The sequence below is a fragment of the Mchenga conophoros genome, linkage group LG1 (genome assembly GCF_057382185.1).
Source record: "Mchenga conophoros isolate Kocher_MC1m ecotype Shallow Benthic linkage group LG1, M_conophoros_male_GT1.1, whole genome shotgun sequence".
Classification (NCBI taxonomy): domain Eukaryota; kingdom Metazoa; phylum Chordata; class Actinopteri; order Cichliformes; family Cichlidae; genus Mchenga; species Mchenga conophoros.
Window position 1 is genome coordinate 37,506,093 of NC_140526.1, and position 13,225 is coordinate 37,519,317.

Genomic DNA, 13,225 nt, shown 5'->3' on the forward strand with positions numbered 1-13,225 from the left:
CCCCCACAACCTCACCTGTGGTCAGCCTGGAATCCAGAGCCACACCACTGTGCCAGCCTCTTCTTCACATGGCGCTGTTGCCTCCTGTGAGATTTCACTTTTGGTCAAGACTAGGTTCAGATGCAAATGAGGAGACTTCACTCAGGCAAGTCTGCTGGACCAGACGGAGTGAGTCCCCTCGTCCCCAAGGCCTGTGCCCCCCAGCTGTGTGGAGTCTTTCATAAACTGTTTATGCTGAGTCTGAGTCTGCAGAGGGTCCCGGTGATGTGGAAGACATCATGCCTCGTCCCTGTACCAAAGACGCCACGTTCCAGTGGCCCCCAGGATTACAGGCCCGTGGCACTGACCTCCCACATCATGAAGACCCTGGAAAGGCTCATCCTGGACCAGCTGCGACCCATAGTAAGACCACATCTGGATCCCCTTCAGTTCGCTTATCAGCCTCGTCTCGGAACTGAGGACGCCATCATCTACCTGCTCAATCGTGTCTACACCCATCTGGACCTGTGAGGGTCATGTTTTTTGACTTTTCTAGTGCTTTCAATACCATCAGGCCGACCCTCCTGGGTGATAAGTTAGCAGCGATGCAGGTGGATGCTTCTCTGGTGTCCTGGATTGTTGATTACCTGACAGGAAGACCACAATATGTACGTCTCCCACAGTGTGTTTCTGACAAGGTAATCAGCAACATAGGGGCACCACAGGGGACTGTCCTCTCCCCCTTCCTCTTCACCCTCTACACCACAGACTTCAGCCACTGCACAGAGACCTCCATCTTCAGAAGTTTTCTGATGACTCTGCGGTGGTTGGATGCATCAGCAGGGTTGATGAGACAGAGTACGGGGCTGTGGTCGACTCCTTTGTCACGTGGTGTGAACAGAATCATCTGCAGCTCAACGTGGCAAAGACCAAGGAATTGATCATGGACTTCAGGAAGACCAGGAAACACTTGACCCCTGTTTCAATCCAGGGGGTCAGTGTTGACATTGTGGAGGACTATAAATACCTTGGAGTACACATGGACAATAAACTGGACCGGGCTACAAACACCACAGCACTTTACAGAAAGGGCCAGAGTCGTCTCTATTTTTTGAGGCGACTGAGGTCCTTCAACATCTGCCAGAAAATGCTGAGGATTTTCTACGAGTCTGTAGTGGCCAGTGCAATCCTCTATGCTGTTGCATGCTGGGGGAGCAGGCTGAGGGTCGCAGATGCCAACAGACTCGATAAACTGATCCGTAAGGCCAGTAATGTTGTGGGGACGGAGCTGGACTCCCTCAAGGTGGTGTCGGAGAGGCGGATGTTGTCCAAGATAAAGACAATGTTGGATAACACCTCCCACCCACTCCATGACATGCTGGTCAGTCACAGGAGCGCGCTCAGTGAGAGACTGAGATTACCGAAAAGCACCACTGAACGACACAGGAAATCATTCCTGCCTGTGGCTCCCTGTACAACGCATCCACTTAACACACTGTTTACTGCAACAGCTACACCCTTTTTGCACGTTCTTCCTTTTTCAGACATTTATTAATAAGTGACTTTATGTATATATATGCCTGTATATATTGTGCTATTCTTAGTTAGTGTATTGTCTGTCTTTGTTAATGCTTGTTTAGCACTGTAACAAAAGAGAATTTCTCCTAGGGATCAATAAAGTATTCTGATTCTGATGTTAGAGATGTGAAATAGAAAAACACATAAGAAGCGAAGTGGCACTGTTAGCTCACATCAGAAAGGTCGTGGGTTTGAATCCGCCATCTGGCCGGGACGTATATGTTTGCTTGTTTTGTCCGTACACTCTGGCTTCCTCCACAGAACAAAGACATATACTCACCTCTATCCCAGCTGGGATCATTTCCAGCCCCCCCACAACCCTCAGTTAGATAATAGCACTTAATCCATTCAGATTTATTTAGCAAGCTCCTTGAGGGCACCGACCCACCGCAGGATTCTGTGCAGGACCCAGGTCGAGAGCAGAGTATAAGATGAAGGTTGATATTGGCCTGTCCCACCTGTACCTTGATGCATTGCAGCCATTACACTGAAAGAAAAAAAGGAAATGCATAACAAGTTTGCCTTGGCACAGTGTGGAGGTACACCAGGCTACCAATTCACTGCGAGGTTCCAACTGTTCCCCCAAATTTGGGATAAACAGGTGACAGACTTCTCAGCTGTGTAATTCAGTCAGTTAGAGATGTTCAGCAGTCTCAGGAGCTTGGAAAGAAACAGATGACCTGGATGACTGAGAACATACACAGATGTTCAGCAGTGTTAATTAAATAAAAGACTGAAAAACAGTTTCCTTCACAGCTGCATGCTGAATGTGAGCAAACAAAGCTCTAAGAGGCTCACAGTGATTCAGCCAGGATTATTAAACTGTTCGAATGCCTGTGGTGAGTTCAATTAAAGACTTGAAATTCAGAAAGTGTTGCAGTTCAAATGTTTATAGATCTATTTTGGTAGATTTCATGTCAATAAAATACGTGCACGGTTGTGGATCTCTTGGAAATCAAAGAGCCTACATTCTCCTTTATTCATACTGAAAATTATATAAAACAAGAATAGAAATATGATCTTTCATTGTTCTTTCAGCACCAGTTGGCGAAAATGCGATGCTCATGATGCTCCTGCTTTGGTGCTTTTACACTCTGCTTGCTTGATCAGCAGCTGAGCAAATGCAGATTGTTCACAGGTGTGACATTATGTGAAAAGCTGGAGCACATGTGTTTACTGAGCAGACATGACACTAGCTGTTAGTTTGCTCCTGACTACGACTTGAACATGTCGATGGATTATCTCTGACCCTCCGTGCATCCTTATAACATTAAGGCATGTCATTTTCTCCTCGAGTGCTGCCCCCCACCCTCACTAACCTTCCCTTTCCAGCAGGGAAAGGACCCATTAATAGCCAGTGTCAGCTCCTTCACGTTTTCAAGGTTGAGGAGCATCTTTTGTGCTAAATATAGATTCTCGTGGCCGAACCGCCTACATGGTTATTATACTGCTGATGCTCTGTCACTGGCTTTTACCTCCTATACTGTGTAATGCTGCTTGCATGCTAGCGTGCAATGCGAGCCTCCCCTCCCTCTCACAGAAATGCTGCAATGCGTCTCCCTCAGCCAAGACTGGGTCAGTGTAACTCAGCAGCAGGAGCCAGTGAAGCGTGCCCATAGCAACAGTAAGACTTGTGGCTGTGGATTTTTTTTTTGGCAATATTGTTGTGATTGTACATGAGAAAGATGTAGGATTGAACCCCCACCCCTCTGTCATCAGGGCTTTAGTTAGTGGCAGTGAAGAAAAAACCCAGTGTGGAAAACAGAGGGCGGAGCTGAGGATGTTAAGGATTGTTGCTGCAAATGTTGAAAGCAGGACATTATATTATCACCAGCACTTTGCTCCATTCTGACACATTTCACTCAGTTTTGTCGCAGTGTTTGATGCAGATGTAATGTAATAATAAGTGTTTCAGTTCGGTCGTCACCCCGACCATAGTTCAGGGGGCGACTGTGGTTCAGGGGGTTGGGAAGCTTATCTTGTAACCGGAAGGTTGCCGGTTCGATCGAGCTCTGTCTGTCCTGGTCGTTGTGTCCTTGGGCAAGACACTTCACCTACTGGTGTTGGCCAGAGGGGCCGATGGCGCGATATGGCAGCCTCGCTTCTGTCAGTCTGCCCCAGGGCAGCTGTGGCTACAACTGTAGCTGCCTCCACCAGTGTGTGAATGTGAGAGTGAATGAATAGTGGAATTGTAAAGCGCTTTGAGGGTCTCGAAAAGCGCTATATAAATGCAATCCATTATTATTATTATTATTATTATTTCATCTCTTCATCTTCAAACCTTTAGCCTGTTGATGGGACACAACAGATAAACAGTACCCACTCATATCACCGAATGCCATTTTATTTGCAGATATTAGTAAAGAAGGTTGATATTGACTCTATATTCATGCAGTGCTTTGATGTATGAGCCTGTATGTTCCCAACCAATTACATTTCCAGCAGTCTCAGCTGATATACATGTAGCTGTGTTAGAAAATGCTAACTTGCTAACACGATAACATGTCCTAGCATGACAGCATGTTAGCATATCTGGGTTTTGGAACAAACTCTGAAAAAAGCCTTCTGCTACTCTCAGCTGTACACTGACTTCATTTACAGAACTACAAACTGTTCTCTAACTTTCACTCTTTTTACTTGTTTTGTGTTTAAATATTCTTTTTGATATGTGTGTAAATGCTCTGATGTCGATAGTGAGATTTCAGAAGTAAAAATCCCACCCATATTCTCCACAGAGACTTTGATTATGAGCTACAGTATAATGATCTAACTGTCCAGCGTTTCTTTGGGCTATGACTTTCTACCCTCATGTCCTTGGTTTAATAAAAAAAAAAAAATTATTAGCAGTTTCATGGAAAAGAACTAGTCTACTGACAAAAACTGAAACAGCAATATCTGTGACTGCATGGTGGAGGCTGCTGTAACCACAGATGTGTTTAAACCCATGACTGTGAGGTTACATGCAGAGCGTGAAGCTTCAGAAACCACAAGTCTACGTGGGCCGGGTCCTCAGAAGGTCGGGTAGGCCGGACGTAAACGGCTGTGAAATTGGATGGTCTAGCCTTCAGATTAGAATCACCGCTGGCGTAAATTCTCGACCATCTCACACTTCTGTTTAATCAGTTTTCTGTTTAACGTTTATTCAGCTGTATGAAAACCACCCAGGGGATTAGATAAAATAAAACTTTATTAATCTAATCTAATAACTTTAATCTGAGCCAAACCGAACAAATAAAACACTGAAAAAAGCTGAAAACAGCTGAAACAATAACATTTTTAGGTTATCTAAGTGACTTATTACATTTAACCTGAGTAGTGAAAGTCCGCGGTGATCTGAAAATGATGTGCTGGGAGTTTGCTGTTCTCGGCAGCTCGAATGACCCTCGAGCTCCCGGCTAGCTATCGAGCTGGTGGGTAACGGACGTTGGAGCACTTTTGCAAATATGTGATATCTTGATAAACCAAACAGATATTTGAAGTTTACACAGCTACATTCTCGCCTGAAAAGTTTATTTTGTGACCCAGAAAGAGTAATAAGAGTAATATTAAAACTGAGTAGCGGCCGCCATTGTTGGAAACTGGAAATCGGCTGGGCCACGCTATGAATTCTTGGATAAGATAAGATAAGATAACCTTTATTAGTCCCACACGTGGGAAATTTGTTTTGTCACAGCAGGAAGTGGACAGTGCAAAAGTTATGAGGCAAAAATTAGAATACAATAAGAATAAATACAGTACACAACTGTACAGAATAGAATAAAATAAAATACTATATACAGTAGAATAAAATAAATATACAATAAGATAAAAATAGAATACAAATACAAATACTATATACAACTGAGTAAAAATACAACGATGATATGATAGGATATGAACAGCCTTCGTCATGTCGCTGTGACGCAATTGGTCAGGAGGATGCAGCCCGTGAATTTGGACACCCCCTATAACTCGGCTCTTCTTTACACAACAAATCTGTTCATGGTGACGATTCACCTCATAGCTGGTTATCCTTGTTGGAGGATTGTCTGGAATGTCAGTGGAGAAAATGAATCTGAGCTCTGGAAGCAGAACGCTTAAAAAAGCTCTGATGTGACTTGTATAGTTTATGTAAAGCACTTTGAACCTCATTGTCATTGAAATGCTCTTAAATTCCTTGAAGATGGCGGCTTGAAGTACCCATATGGAAAAGATATATATAAATCTTATAAAGTTTGAATCTGTCTTGTGTGAAACTTGTATGAAAAGCATGTAAGTGTGAAAACAGATATAAGATCCCTTGAAAAATTATATAATGAAACTTGTATGTTTTGGATACTTACTAAAACAATGTATGAAAGTAATGCGAAAGTGGCCACTTTCATGAGTAAATCATGTAAGCCTTATATGATTTACTCATGAAAGTGGCCACTTTCATGAGTAATCACATATAAGTTTTTACTATTTCTTTTCCGTATGGGTAAAGTTGTACCAGAGAGTGCTAGCACGCCAGTTCGCTGATTTTACACTGATAACCCACAATTAAAGCTACAACACGGATATTAACTATTTGTAAGTCTGGGATGTGCATCAGCAACTACCTTTTGAAACAGTCCGACAACATGCCGCAAAGGAAAGCTGTAGTGTCTGACACCACGGAGGGCCCCAACCTACAGAGCAGAGAAGCTAATGAGAGGACTAGCATGGGAGCCGACGCGCTGTTGGATATTAGATCCGAACCAGCGGTCCGCGAGGTGATCCGGGAAGTAACTGTGAACCTCACTAAAGTTATTGAAGATAAACTTGGACGGTCTCTGCTTTTACAAGCACAAGGAAAGCAGCTGGAGGACCACGAGACACGGATAAAGGAAGCGGAGGCCCGGATCTCAGTTTTGGAGGATGCCACCAACCCGGCGCTGGATAAGCTCCAGTCACTGGAGAAACGGGTAAAGGAGCTAGCGGAGCACGCTGATGATTTGGAAAATAGAGGGAGGAGGAAAAATATTCGTATTATTGGTCTCCCGGAGGGCGCAGAAGTTAGCTACCCTATTAGTTTTTTTTTTTGAGTGCTGGCTGCCTGAGCTTCTCAATATCAAAACAAAAGCAGGTCGAGTTAAAGTGGAAAGAGCGCAGCGCACAGCAGCGCAGCACACAGCAGCGCAAGCCCCGTCCTCTGGACAGAGAGCATGTCCTGCACTGGTGAGACTGCACAACTATCAAGACAAACAGCGGATTATGAACGCAGCATGGGCGATGAGCAGGGACAACCAGCCCTTGAAGCACGGGAATGCCACAGTGATGATTTTCCAGGATTACTCAAAAAATAAATGGCTGGGCCAGCGTTGCACATCGCAAATTAGCTCGCATAGACACATTAGTTGTGCCTCTTCTTAATGACGGTATCTTAGCTAACAACCCCAACTACCAGATTCAACTTGTAATTGGCTAAAAAACTTAGCTTACTGGTGAGAGGGACGTTGCTTGCTGGCAGTTTTTTCAAGCAATGCTGAAATTTCCACATTCCAACACTTCAAATGCTTCAGCAGCTGTCGGCTCAGCGCAGCATCAGCACCGTGGAAATACACGGATACATCTGTAGACTAGAGACAGAATTCACAATGTGTTTTCGGGACTTTCAGGTGTATGGACCAATGTTTTCTTTTCTCATTGAACCAGAAAGCTTTAATGAGCAGCTGGATTTGTCTCGCATTAACTGGCTGAGTTAATGCCAGTTAATGCAACATCAAAATGCAGCTGATTGAACTGAAAAGCTCGACTCTGTGGGGGTCAAAGTTTGCGAAAGCAGCTGGAATCCACAGCTGTGCGTGTTCATGGAGCTGCATGTTCACCTGCTGGACATCACTACCTGACAAGTTTAACTGTCTTCAGAACATTGCAGAGGCCTTATTGACAGTTTTTGGCTCTACATATCTGTGTGAGCAGATTTTCTCTCACATGAGTCCTCAGGTAGCCGTCTGAATGCTGGACACTCGGAGACCTGTGTCTCTGAGTGGGAGACCAGAGATCACATTAACATGTGTATCTCTGTATTAACAAACATGCCATATTGGCTCAGTTTATTTTTCTTATCATTGTTTTGAGGAGACCATAGATAGCATTTGTCTTTTTATTTTTTTGTTTCAAAATAGCTGATAATTATTCGCTGATAGCTGCCAACATCTGCAAACAAATATAATCTATAAAGTTGTTCTATATAGTGTGTAACTGTTAATATAGTGTGTTATTAAATTTATTGCTACTGCAGTCATATGGCACATTGACTTCTGAGGAAATTTTAGATGGCACTCATCATCAGAAAAGTTGCCGACCCCTGGTATAAGGGATACCGATAGTGAAATGTGTTTTATACGGAGAAGAAATTGCCATTATGAATATTTACTGTCCCCCTGGTCACCCAGGAGACTTTTTGATTACAGCCTTCACAAAATTTGTGGACTTAAATGTTAGAGACTCATTCATTGGAGGGGACTTTAACTGTCATTTAAACCCAATTTTGGATAAATCTCCTCAGGGTAAACTGTCTCTCTCACCTCAAGCCAAGACCCTCGTTACCTTATGTAGGGAACTGGATTATGTTGAGGTGTGGAGAGCACAGCATTCAGCAAATAAGGAATTTACCCTTTTCTCTAAAGTACATACTTGTTATACAAGAATTACTACTTCTTCGTCCCAAACCTTATTTTACCATCAGATCTAGCTTGATTGGTAACATAGTCATAGACCATGCGGCAGTTTTCATTCATCCGGTCGTTAAGTGATGACGTGACGAATCCTACTTCCGAGCCTAAAGTAGTCTGTGTTTAATATGGCTTTTGTGTTGTTAACATGTTTAATGTTATGTATTTTCTTCTATTTAATCTCAAAAAGCTCCTAAAACAGTCAGTGATCACTGTTGACCTCCCTCGGCTTTTATTACCGCTAATCATTTATTTAAGCTCAGTTTTTAAAACCTTAGGATGTAACTACAGCCCAGCCCATGCAGCAGTATATGAATGACTAACCTCGTATTATGGATGGATTATCTCAGTTGTTCTCCTGGCTGAAGTTTGGTCCTTTTACAGCATCCTGCCATGCGATTACATTTGTTCCTGACCACCGAGAACACTCACGTTAACTTTTATCGAGTGGGAAAAAAGTTAGCTTGTTTATATTATGCTAACATAGCTGTGTCGCTAGCGGTCACGTAGCACATCATTATATACCAGCTAGCCAAAGTTCAGTAACCCTACAAACATCACTGCTGTTTAGTTTTCTGTCTTCATTTATGTTGGAAGTGATAACAGAGCTGTACGTTTAAATTTTTTTCCAAAACCCCGCAGTCAGGACATGCTATATTGTATTTAGATAGAAGCTAGCGATAACATGCAAATTTTGCAGAAAAAAAGTAACGCAGCCTCAGCTGCAAAAGAAAGGGAGCATGCATGGCAAAACATAGCCGACAGAGTCAATGCGTGAGTGTTAATTTAAACACTGATCTAGGGATTTCCACCCATTTAACACGTTATTTTATTATATTTTATTTCATTTTTTATTTCATACATTTTATTTTGTGATGTGATGTGAGCGCAGGTGCAACCCAACAGGCCCCAAACGTTCCTGGCAGCAATTAAAAATGAAATATAAAAATGTAGTCCAAACAGGTAAGGTGTAATTGTATTATGAGCCATAGTGCTTGGTCTGTTTGTCCGATGTAAATCAATTGCAGTTAGAGGCTACATTAATTTCCCCTCTGTAAGCACTTATTGAAATTATCTGAGCACATTACAAGTACATATTTGCTTACTCTGTATGCTCAAATGCGACCCGTTATAGCCAACAGAAAAAAAGCGGAGGCCCGAAAAACAGGTGGGGGTCCTCCACCACCACCACTCACAGAGGCTGAGCAGTTGGCTTCCACATTTGTGATAATGTTGGTAGCATCACATATGATCTTCACAGTGCAGAGAACACAAACTAGCATCCATTACTATAATGAAATAATTTGTTACTTTGAAATGCTACAGGGAACTATGTACCTGTACATTAATGCTGTGGAAAGACTTCCTGTTCACATAGTCTCCTTCATTTACTGAAGGAGCAATGATTGGAATGTGAGTGCCATCTATACAGCCAATCACGCCTGGGAACCGTGAGAATAAATGTAAAATTTAAGTAGTAGTTCAAATATCACCACATCATGAATTAAGTTTCGTTCATCCTGATACCTGCAATTTTGTGGAATCCCTCTTTGATAAATCTTGTGGGTCTATGACCGGGGAACACCACAAACGAGTGCAGGAGACGTTTCAGTGCAACTGTAACATTCCTGACTGCCCGACAGACGGTAGCCTTGGAAACGTGCTCAGCGTCACCAATATTATACAGAAAGCTCCCGTTTGCAAAAAACCGAAGTGCAATACAAATAATATGTACAGAACTGAGAGAATGTCCGCGATGTGTCACATGAGCAATATTAGGCCTGAGGATGTTATTAAAATAAATTATAGATTGTGCTGAAAAACGGTAACGTTCACACAGGAAATCATCAGGAAATGATAAAATGCGCTCTAATCACTCTCTCCCGGCGGAGAGCTCTGTGGAGAATTTGGGCTTCAACATCTACTGGCTCTTCAAGGAAGGAGCACGCCATGTCTGACACTTCCTACAGTCAGGTTTCCGACAAAGAGGCGGAGAAAGTCAGGGTTAGTTGAAGTAAACCTGCTAGGGGGCAGGTTAGCTTCACGGAGTGTGTCGTCATAGTAACTCACTCGGAATTAATCTAAACTCGCTTTGTGAAACCGAAAACCCAGAGTTTTCGTTAACTCAGGGTATACTTACTCAGAGTTTGCACTAAACTGGCTTCCTGAAATAGGGCCCTGGTGTGGTGATTTCCCTTGATGCCGAGAAAGCATTTGACTGTGTCGAATGGTCTTACCTGACTTTTTACACTACACCAATTCGGTTTCAGTGGAAACTTTATAAAACTGGATTAAGTTACTTTATAACAATTCCTGCTCTGCAGTTCTCACAAACAGGTTTCGGTCCTCCAACTTCCAGATACTGAAGGGAACCAGACAAGGCTGTCCCCGCTCCCCTTTGCTCTTTGCCTTAGAGCCACTGGCAGAGGCAGTACGAGCTCAGGCAGACATACATGGTCTATCCATAGGACAAAGACAGCACAAGATACGCTGATGATGTACTTGTTGTGTTGACTCGGCTGGAATCATCAATCCCCTCTCTGGTTGAAACTATTAATAAGTTTAGTGAAATCTCAGGCTATAAAATTAATTATAAAATTAATGTAAAACGATAAAATTAAGCAATGCCATTGGGCAGTCTGAAACAAAAACCGGGCCCCGTCTTCATTTCCCTTCACTTGGTCCCCACAGGACTTTACGTATCTGGGAATTAGGGTCACACCCGCCTTCGACCAGATGTATAAAAGTAACTTTACAATAGGGGGGTAAAGTCCTGGCTCGGTCGTATCGCTCTTCTGAAAATGAACATTATACCCAGGCTACTTTACCCAATACAGATGGTGCCGACCCTCTTCCCACACAAAACTATCCAAACTCTAAATGGCTGGTTTAGCTCCTTTGTTTGGGCAGGGAGGAAACCTTGTCTTAAAATATCCACGTTATGTCTTCCATCCTCAAAGGGGGGCTTTGATTTCCCAGATATAAGGAAGTATCAGCTGAGCACCCATATGCGTATAGCTGCCGATTGGGTACAACAGCCTTCTCCTGTCTGGTTGGATATTGAGAGCTCTATGTCCAGCTTCCCTTTGAAAAATTTGCTTTTTGTGGGAAAACTCAAGACCTTAAGGATGTTCTGTAGCAACCTACTTACATTATCTACTGTTAGAGCTTGGCGAATGGTTCAAAAACTAGAAGGAAGGTCTCACCTAACATCTCTTTTCACTCCGTTATCCGATTATCCTCTCTTTTTGCCTGGAACCACCGACCCCGGCTTTTGGAACTGGGCTGCGAATGGTATTTCTACCTTTTCTGACTGAATGGACGGGTCTAACTTTTATGTCCTTTGACCAGCTAATCGATAAATACAACATTCATAGGACTTATTTACAAGTGAGGGACCACATCCAAAGGGCTACAACAATACTTACTAATCAAACCGTCTCTAACTGTGAAAAGCAGATATTTCAGCCAAATCTTAGAACCTCTATAAAAATTTGTTATGGCCTGTTAACAGAATTTGGGGTCATGGACACAACTTATTTGGGAAAAGGAATTACATATAGAGATTAGTGACGAGGTATGGGACGAAGTCTGGGAGAATGCTAAATCTCTGAGCGTCTGTAATAAAGTAAAGGCAATCCAAATTAAAATTTTACACAGCGCTCGCATTTCACCTTCTCAACGCCATAAATACAATTCAGACCTTTCTCCGCTGTGCCCTAAATAGGGATGGGTATCGTTTAGGTTTTATCCGATACCGGTGCCAAACCGGTACTTTTGAAACGGTGCCAGTGCTTAAACCGGTGCTTAAAGAATGGAGAACACAAAATTGGTCCAAAAACCTCTCATGTTCAGCTGGGTTTTTTTGTAAAAAGATAACAATGTTAGCCTTTTCTGCAGCTATAGGGGATTTATGGCATCACTCTTGGCTGGAAGCAATGCTTAAACAATGGAAAAAACAAACTTTGTCCAAAAACCTCTCATGTTTAACTGTTTTCCACTTTTTCTTTGGTCATTTTAGCCTTTTTGGCCAGGGTGAAGGGAGTATCTGCCATCAAACAAGAAGACAGCCGCATGTAGCTATGATGATGTTTGCTAGTTCACCTTACATGCATTAATGTAATAACGTGGTTAGCCTACTCAACGTAAATTACACGAACAACATTAAGCTACTCACGCAGAGAAGAACGGCTGCTGCTGCCGTCATCATTTCTGCTACACTGGCAGGGCTAGGGGCCAGGACTCTCCTCTTCGTGTTTTTGGGGGATGTTGCTAACTCCGGGTCCGATAACAGGCAACCCACCCACAGTAGATGTGCTCGGTGTGAGGTCTCGCAGCAAGCTATCAAATACGGCACATTTCTCGGCTTTTAAAAAAACGCTATGCGTCGCCAGGTGTTTCATCGGATTTGAGGTGTTACCTCCTTTGACAGTATCACAGTATCAGCTTAAAGCACTTGTTGCAGGCTGCTGAGTTTGCATATTTTGCTGTGAAGTACAGCCAGACTTTTGACCGCTTTGCCTTGGTCATTTTTAATCTGTAGCTCTGCTCTAAAAGAACGTACGTACCTGGCCCCGCCTACTATCCTCGGAAATGTAAAATGATTGGCTAGAATCTAAAGTGTATCACAGCTCAGGAAAAAAAAGCACCGAAATAAAGCACTGAAATGTGCGCTGCTTTTCGGTCTGGTTACTACCGTTTATGTCAGAACCGGTGCCATCATGGCACCGGATACCGGTACCCATCCCTAGCCCTAAATGTAAAATAGAGGTGGGCAACCTCACGCACTGTCTATGGTCCTGCCGGAAAATACAACAATTTTGGTTTGTCATAAAGTGTGAACTGGATAAGATCTTCACCACTGACACTGAATGCAACCCATTGTGTATGCTACTTTGAGTGGCAAACGACACAATCAGGGGGAAGTTTGGAAAGCAGCTCTACGCACTGTTTACATTCTGTGCAAGGAAATGTGTCCTTTTGAACTGGAT

The 13,225-nt window shown here is 43.1% G+C and overlaps 1 protein-coding gene across 2 annotated transcripts in view; it reads left to right on the top strand.

Annotated features, from left to right (window-relative positions):
- Window positions 1-13,225, top strand: part of map1aa (microtubule-associated protein 1Aa) — a 59,821-nt gene that overhangs the window by 32,161 nt on the left and 14,435 nt on the right. The window lies entirely within an intron of this gene.